The sequence below is a fragment of the Dasypus novemcinctus genome, chromosome 21 (assembly GCF_030445035.2).
Source record: "Dasypus novemcinctus isolate mDasNov1 chromosome 21, mDasNov1.1.hap2, whole genome shotgun sequence".
Lineage (NCBI taxonomy): Eukaryota > Metazoa > Chordata > Mammalia > Cingulata > Dasypodidae > Dasypus > Dasypus novemcinctus.
Window position 1 is genome coordinate 22,008,682 of NC_080693.1, and position 8,236 is coordinate 22,016,917.

An 8,236-nucleotide genomic window follows, 5' to 3' on the forward strand; every position below is an offset into this window, starting at 1 on the left:
TTTAAGTGATTCGACCCGAATTATATACATTGCTAATTTAGGATCTGGGCTTGGACTCCTAGTAAAATGCATTTTTGAGAAAGAGGAAGAGAGGCAGGTAATATGAGACATGGAGAAAAATGAAATGCACTGGAAAAACTCCATGGGCAGAAAGGCCTGATACAACCAAAGTGGTGAGTGGGGCACGGGCGGAGTTTGGATGAGAGCAGGGCGCTCATCCAAAGCAGGAGCGTCTCTCTCGGCCGCAGGAGTGGGGCCCGTAGTGACCCTTCTGGAAAGCAATTTGACAGAGTGTGTCGAGAACCTTCTACACATCCTCAGGCAGCATCACCCAGTACGTCAAATTCCAGGAATCTGTCCGAGGCAGCTGCCGTGTACCTAGTCACTGAAACGTTGTTTATGAACATGATAATTTTAAAAATCAAAGGCCTTCCGTGTTGGGGAAAAGTTGACTCGATTATGATACATGCGCTAGAAGCCACGTTGCGTCCTGTGATGACTTCTCTTTTCTTGTCAACGTTCTGTTTTTCCTGGAATTCATCACCACCTCTTTTTCTCATTTCCATAGCCGTCCACGATTTCTGCAATGTTTCTGGTTACCTATTGCGGCAGGGTGAGCTACCCGGATATTGTTTTCAGCGAAGTGGAAATTTTATGTTATTCCCTCTCACGACTGTGTGAGGCAGGAGTTTCTGCTCCAGGTGACACTGGCTGGGAAACACTTGGTGGCCGGAGGGCCGCACACGTTGGCCCCCGGGCCTGGCGCCGAGGGAGAACGGCCGAGGGTCTGAGTTGCTCTGGGCCCCTCTTGGCTCCTGCGGTCTCGGGGGGCCCCGCGGCCTCTCCAGCGGCTGCGGCTCGCCCCGCACTGTCCACCCCACGCCCTGAGCCTGCTGGGCCCGCATTGCGCCCTGGGCCTGCTGGGTCCACCCCGCGCCCTGGGCCTGCTGGGTCCACACTGCGCCCTGGGCCTGCTGGGTCCACCCCGCGCCCTGGGCCTGCTGGGCCCGCATTGCGCCCTGGGCCTGCTGGGCCCGCATTGCGCCCTGGGCCTGCTGGGTCCACACTGCGCCCTGGGCCTGCTGGGTCCACACTGCGCCCTGGGCCTGCTGGGTCCACACTGCGCCCTGGGCCTGCTGGGTCCACCCCGCGCCCTGGGCCTGCTGGGCCCGCATTGTGCCCTGGGCCTGCTGGGCCCGCATTGCGCCCTGGGCCTGCTGGGTCCACACTGCGCCCTGGGCCTGCTGGGTCCGCACTGCGCCCTGGGCCTGCTGGGTCCACCCCGCGCCCTGGGCCTGCTGGGCCCGCATTGCGCCCTGGGCCTGCTGGGTCCACACTGCGCCCTGGGCCTGCTGGGTCCACCCCGCGCTCTGGGCCTGCTGGGCCCGCATTGTGCCCTGGGCCTGCTGGGCCCGCATTGCGCCCTGGGCCTGCTGGGTCCACACTGCGCCCTGGGCCTGCTGCGGCCGCATTGCGCCCTGGGCCTGCTGGGCCCGCATTGCGCCCTGGGCCTGCTGGGTCCACCCCGCGCCCTGGGCCTGCTGGGTCCACACTGCGCCCTGGGCCTGCTGGGTCCACCCCGCGCCCTGGGCCTGCTGGGCCCGCATTGCGCCCTGGGCCTGCTGGGCCCGCATTGCGCCCTGGGCCTGCTGGGTCCACACTGCGCCCTGGGCCTGCTGGGTCCGCACTGCGCCCTGGGCCTGCTGCGGCCGCATTGCGCGCTCTCTTCCTCCGCCATTGCGTGACTTCCTAAGGCTGCCCTAACGACGGACCGCAAACGGATGGCTGACGGCAACAGAGATTATTCTCTCACGGTTCTGGAGGCCAGAATTCCGAAATCGGGGTGTTGCTCCCTCTGGAGTCTGTAGGGGAAAAAACATCTGCTCCCTGCCTCTCTCCTGCCGGCCATCCATGGGGGTGTCTGCCTCCGTCCTCACAGGGCGCTCTTCTCTCTGTGTCCACCTTTCCTCTTCCCGGGTCATATTGGATTAAGGGCCTACCCTACTCCAGTGCAATCTCATTTGAACCCCTTCTAATTCCATCTGTAACAATCCTGTTTCCAAATAAGGTCATCTCTGAGGTCCTGGGAGTTACAGCTTCAACCTATCTTTTCGGAGACACAATTCAATTCCATAACAGCCACTTTAGTGGGATGTCTGGAGAAAGAATTATGTGGTCAACTTGTCATATTTAACTGGAAGAGCATTGATTTTTGCTTAAGTAAAAAAACAAGGTAAGAGTTATCAAATATTCATACCCTTTAGCCTAGGATTCCCAGTTAATGCAAGTAAGTAATACTAATAATTTTTAAAAAAAGAAAACAGGAAAGGGCAAAAACCCTGGATATTAACACAGTACAAATCCGGTAGCAACTTAAGTGTCCCACTGTATGTGACTATTAATTTAATACAGGGAGTGGGTATAAGGTAGCTTTGAGTAGCTATTTTTTTTACAACTTATGCAAAAATACGCAAGCATAGAAAAAAAGAGTGCAGACAAATGATAGAAATTGTTTGAGCAATAATATCTCGGGTGATTTTTTCCCCCTTCCGTTCTAAAAACTTTCTCTAATATTGTTACATCGAGTTTGCAATTTAAAAAACGACCCCCCTTCCCATTATCAGATGGTTATTTTAGGGTAGTGGGACACTGAATGGAGTGAACGCAAACCCTGGCACTCCATTAACCCGGAAGCCCCGAGCCCGGCCCCCGCGCCTGCAGCTGGCCTTTCCTCTGCTGTGAGAACATCTTTCCATCTCCGGCGTCGGAAGCCTGTGAGACAGCCCGCAGACAGTGTGGGTTTGTGCCTGTGAGCCGGTTGTTTCAAAATACATGGCGCTTTGCACCTCTGTGCCTCCTGCCACCAAGAGACACACAGTTCCTTCTGCCACTTACTCAGCTTTTGTTTTGTTTTCTAACTGCAATGTTCGGTTACTCATTAAGCCCGGGACCCCAGAGTGAACTGGGGGGAAAAGGTGGTTGTTTTCATCGTTTTTCCATTCCTGCGACGAAAGGTAGTTAAGCGAAGCTTCCAGGCACTGAATCCCACTTAGAGCTGTGCAGGCAAGAAGTAGCTCCACGTGACGCTCCTTTGATGAGTGGCTCTGAAATGAAAGCCAAGGCTTCCAGCCCAGCTACCCAGCTTGAACCCGCCTGGTTTAGGCTGGAGCTCTTCAAAAGGGGAAAGGACTTTGAAATGTATCCAGTCCTACTTCTGCACTTTGCACAAGCCCTTCATCCCCAGGAAGCTGTCAGCCAACTTTTGCTTGAACCCTGCAAGGATGATGGACTTTTCGGAGAGTGCTAATGTCAGATCCTTCTTTCATACATTGAACAGAGTTCTTCCTCTCCACCATTACCCTTATAATGCCCATAAACAACAAAAAGAAGTAGTATTTTAAGTTAATAATGCTTCAGATCATGAGATGAGACGATATTGTTTACAATATTGTGCTTAGTTATTGATACCCAGCTCGGTGATGTGTCAATCAAGGTCTTCATCTCATCACTTTTTTTTTTAACCTTTAATTCTCCCAAATTGAAAACCCTTATTTCTCAATGGTACATCATCATTAATGGAAGCAAGTGTTTGTTTTTAAAAGAATTAGGGTGTTTGTTTTTAAAAGAATTAGGGGAAGTGGATGTGGCTCAACTGATAGAACGTCCATCCACCATATGGAGGATCCAGGGTTTGATCCCCAGGGCCTCCTCACTCGTGTGGTAAGCTGGTCGATGCGCAGTACTGCTGTGCACAAGGAGGGCCATGCCATGCAGGGGCGCCCCTACATAGGAGTACCCCACATGCAAGGAGTGTGCCCCGCAAGAAGAGTCACTCCGCATGAACAAGAGCTCAGCCCGCCCAGGAGTGGCGCCACACACACAGAGCTGACACAGCGAGATGACCCAACAAAAGAAAGATGCGGTTTCCAAATGCCACCCAATAATGCAAACAGATGCAGAAGAACACACAGCGAATGGACACAGAGAGCAGACAATGGGGGCGGGGGAAGGGGAGAGAAATAAAAATAAATCTTTAAAAAAATTAAAAATATTAAAAAATAAAATAAAAGAGTTAGGAATAATTGACTAGATAGATTGTGTGGAGTTTATGTACCTCAGAAAAACAAGGTCTTACATGTAATCCATTCCTGTGAGTGTGGATTTGTTGTAAATAAGATGTCTTCAAGATGTTACTTCAGTTAAAGTGTGGCCCAACTGAATCAGATTGGGCTTTAATCCAGATCAATGGAGTCCTTTATAAACCAAGTAGAAGTCAAACAGAGAAAAAGCCACGGGGAGCAACCAGAAGCTAGAAGTCAACAAAACCCAGAACAAAAAGAAATCAAGAAATATGAAGATAGGAGGCCCAAGAAGGGGCCTGGCAGTGGGAGGGGGGGACTGGACACTGATTTACGATGTTAAAAAGCTCAAATCCCCCCCCCCACCCCCCGCCAAAAAAAAGGAAGTCAAGAGAGCTCACCAAGTGCACTGCCATGGACAGAAAGCCAAGGACCAAGGACCACCAGCAGCCAGCCTTCTGAGAGAAAGCATTGCCTTGATGACACCGTGAGTTTGGCCTTCTACCTCAAAATCTTGACCCGAAAAATTGCTGTTGTTTGATCCAACCCGTTGCCTGGTATTTGCTTTAATAGCCAGGAAACTAAATAGTTGTAGACTGAAAGAAAGGCTGTGCAGACTGAAAAATTATAGAGAGATGTCTCATTGAAACTACTTTCCACCTTCTTTAGCCATGGAGACAATAAAATCTAAACTGAAGGTTGAATGTCCCTCCTTAACTCTATTCACCTCCACTCTGGCCCACATTTATGAATGTTTGTTGCAGCCTCTGTATACGATTTGAAATAATACATCACTTAGTCACTGCTTGCAACTGAAACAAAATAAGCAAGTGTGAAATGCGAGTATTCAGGGATTGAGCCATTCATTTTAAGTCAGCACTTCTTGGATAATTCTGACGTCTTATTTCTTAGCCTTAAAATTATGATAATGATCCTTGAGGTGATGGTTCAAGCTACTCAAGATATTAAATAGGTGACAGAGAAATACCACTTTAGTCCGGCCTCTTGTAGTTATCTAAATAGTCGTATCAATTTTCCCTTAGTCAAATTCCTTCACTTATTAATAAAAAAATTATTTATTTATTTACATTTATTAAAAGTTAAATAGCTCTACATTGCTTAAAACAAAACAAAACCAAAGAGAACTGTGCCCTATCCTATCCCTCAACCTAATTCCATTCCCTAGCAGCAATAACTTTCAACTCCTTTAGTTGCTTTTTTGTTCCTGGTATTTTCCTCCACCTTTTCACGTGCCATGCTTATTGCCTTTGATTTTTTTCAGTTTTTAGATATTTTCTCTTGAACTGCCACTGTGAATGGTGAGAATTTAGCTCTCTTACTGCAACTCCCCCTGGCCCCATCAGGCACAGAGACTACCCCTCTCCCAGCCTCCCAAATGTATATCTTGTTTTAGTTGGACAGATATTTATTACTTACTTTTACTATGTGACTACTATGCACAGCTGAACCATGGCATCCACTACTTGTTCTCCTTTGCTGAATGCTTTATTAGTAGTAGTAGTAGCAGTAGTATTTTGAGCATCTATCCCTAATTCATCCCCAAGCCCTCTCCCAGGTGAGTGCATCTGCTGGAAGTACATTCTATCTCAAGGTGACCCATTCAGTTTATATGGCCTCCTTCCTCTTGTTCCAGCCTCAGCTGGTTGCTCTCAAGCCCTATGCCCTTAGAGCTCCATTCATGATCATCCTAAAGAGTTTCCTTTATCTTTCTCCTGTGTTGGATCCCTTTCTCTCCTGGACCCCATGCTAATTTTTTTCCTACTTGGTTTACTTCTCTGTTTCAATGGAATTCATCTTCTAGGAACTTCCTGAGCAAGTGAGTATAGGAGATAAAATTTATAAAACATCTCAGATCTAAGATATTTTCATTCCACATTAAATGGAAGTTTCATCTTAGAATTTTGAAGGCATTGAGTCCATTGCCATTTTGCTTTCAGGGTTGAATGAACTAAAGTTAATCCGATTCCTGATCGTTTCTCTCTCTCTCTCTCTCTCTCTTTCTCTCTTTCCCCCCCACCGCCCTTTGGTATCCTCTCTTTGTCCCTGGTGTTCTAAAACTATATGTAGAGAATTTTATTGAAATATATTTCAAGAAATTCCTTCATTCACTTTCTCTGTCATCTCCTATTATTCAGCTGTCAAATCCTCTCAAACTGGTCCCCTAAGTTTTTTTGTTCCTCTTCTCTTTTTAATCTACTTCTGGGTGAGTTTCTCAATGTCATCTTCCAAATTTTATATTGAATTTTTCATTAATTCTATCATATGTTTAATTCCATCAAGGCTTTTCTTGATTATCTAATATTCCTTTCTTATAATGCCCAGTTCGTCTTTCACAATGAATTATCTTCGCTTATGTCTCTGCTGATATTAATAAATGATTTTTTAAGCATCTGTCTTCCTGCCAGTATTATCTCTGCTTCCTCTGAAATTCTTTTTGTCTGCTTTATCATATCTCTCATGATAGAAGTTTTCCTCAAGGCCTCAAGACTGAGGTACTACAAAGCTAATAGAAATCTCTGTATACATAGGTAGAGGTTTTTCCTAAAGCATCTGATTAGGTTGTTTGTTGAGAGATTCCCAACTATCAATTTCAATTCTTTTTCTCTTGGCTGATCTGCATTCCTTAAGCAAGGAAGATTGCAATCTCCTTCCTGGAGGTGCAGCCTGACTGACAGTCCTCCAGAAGCCAAAAAGAGGGAGGCTGAGTGAACCTCATTTGCCTGGAGAATCTGTGCTTGATGTGTCCTGGTCCAAAACCTCTCTGAACCAACTCTCTAAGGAGTAAACCCCATCTTCCCCTAGGTTGTTGGAGGCCAGTTTCCAGGCAGCAGAGTTGGGGAGAGAGCCTGAGCTAACAGTGTCTCATACAGAACTTCAACTCTATCTAGCATCTTCAGCTTCCTCTGCACTCCCACCTTTGGATGGGTCTGGTGCCCCAACTTCTGAGATTCTGGAGTTCTACAATGCTTTCTTGCTATTGGGTTCCCCCTCACTGCCTGCTTAGGTTTCAGATTTCTCATATCTGACAAATCTGCTACCAGCCATTCATTCATCTGCTCTCCACCTTTCAAAATTTTATTACAGCTATTTCCTCTCCCAATTTCTTTGTCCTTGTGTTGAGGCCTTTTTAATCCCTGTATTTTCATTTCCAGTGGGTTTCAGGGGGAAACTTTGATAAGAAGCATGTGTTCCACCTGATGTATTTCATAAGAAATCACAAGCATCAGGTTTGTATCTCATCCTTCATGTCAGGAAATTACAGGAAGAAACGTAGCAATGATGGTCCTCTGGGGAAGATAGACAAGATTGAAAGTCCATGCTTTCCATTATATATCCTTTTGAACCATTTAAATTTTGTACCATGTGCAAAACTTACCTTTTCAGAACTGGCTGATGAATATAACAAAAACAAAAGCAGAAATCTCTCATGAGCATCTCTCCTTCTCTGTCATATGTCATAGGTAAGGAGTGTCATCATGCCCATTCCAGCACACTGCAAAGGCTTAAATTCAAAGTTGCTGTGATTTTACGTGGATACTTTTTACAGTTTCCTTCCACATTGACTCAAGTTTAGGGTGAACTTGTTGATCACCGACTGCTGTCAGTGGCTAAAGCCCTGGGATTGGCATTCAGGCCTGTCCTCTCTTAGCACTTTTGACCTGCCTGGCTGCACCCACTACTGATGCTTGCTGGCCCTGACTCCAATACAATCTAGCCTCAAGCAGGATCACAAATTAATGGTTAATTAAGCAAAAAAATTATTTCTTCCATAGCATGAATTTTTAGTAATTAGCAGGAAAAAAACACTGAGCACTTCTCCCATATGTATGTCTGACCCATAGGCCCAGAGCTAATTTATACTCAGCACTTCAGAGGTTTTGTGTAACTATAAGGCCAGTTTCAGGTGGCTTACAAATGAGATCATATCAGTGATTTCATGTGGTATCCACTGAGAAACTACAACAGCCAGGACTATCTTCTAATGAAGGACTCTTGTCAGCAGTTTGTTCTTCTCTATGAACAGAAGAGGTGTCATTACCTTCACATCTGGTTTTACAAGATTCTCAGCAATGATGTGACTTGCACTTGTTTTTGCTATCAGAATGCAAACTTGAATGATGCCTCTGTAATTTTAG